Consider the following 915-nt stretch of genomic DNA (forward strand, 5'->3'; position numbering starts at 1 on the left):
CATCAAGAGAACACCGCTGCAACAGCGACAATCGTATCGTGCTCTCGCCGCGGCCACCGGTCTATCCGTCTTCCTGCTGTGGACGTACGTCTAGCAGAAGTGGATGACACGACGCTCAAGTTGGACACGGCCGTGCCTGAAGGACAACCAGAAAGAACCCCGGGTCAAGTTCTGCGAACGATTTCTGACAGAGAGTGGTAAAGGATATGATATGTATCATACCGTTCATGCCGACGAAAAGTAGTTCTATATGACCAAGATCCACCGACGCTTTCTGCTTTGGAATGACGAGCAACTGATCCCAAGACACCTCCAATCCAAGTTGCACATAACCAAGGTCATGTTCCTCTGTGCGGTTGCGCGACTAAGAAAGGCTGGGACGGACGACTCGGAAGCTGGGAGATTGTGGAATTCACGTCGGCCGTCAGGAAGAGTGGCATCAGGCCTGCGGGATTTGAAGTGTTCAAGAGCTGGTCGTAACGAAGGACGTCTACCGCCGCATTCTCATCGACAAAGCTGTACCCGCGATCAAGTCAAAATGGACGTGGCCGCTTGTTGTCGATGGTGGTAACATCGTCATCCAGAAGACAATGCGCGACCTCACATCGGCCTGGACGTTGCCGAGTGTGTCACAGCCGGTGAAGAAGGCGGTTGGACCATTCGCATCCAAAACCAGCCAGCTCAATCGCCGGATTTGAATGTTTTGGATTTGGGTTTCTTTAACTCGATTCAATCCCTGCAGCAGACGCTGGAATGCCGCAGCATGGAAGAACTCATTGCTTCCGTGAAGTGCTCTTTTCTTATTCTGTCCCCCTCGAAGCTGGAGAAGGCGTTTATGACCCTCAGGCGCATCATGCTTGTCGTCATCGAGGCCAACGGTTGCAATCGCTACAAGATACCCAGAAGTGCATTGAC

The sequence above is a fragment of the Aphanomyces invadans genome (assembly GCF_000520115.1).
Source record: "Aphanomyces invadans strain NJM9701 unplaced genomic scaffold supercont1.262, whole genome shotgun sequence".
NCBI lineage: Eukaryota > Oomycota > Saprolegniomycetes > Saprolegniales > Verrucalvaceae > Aphanomyces > Aphanomyces invadans.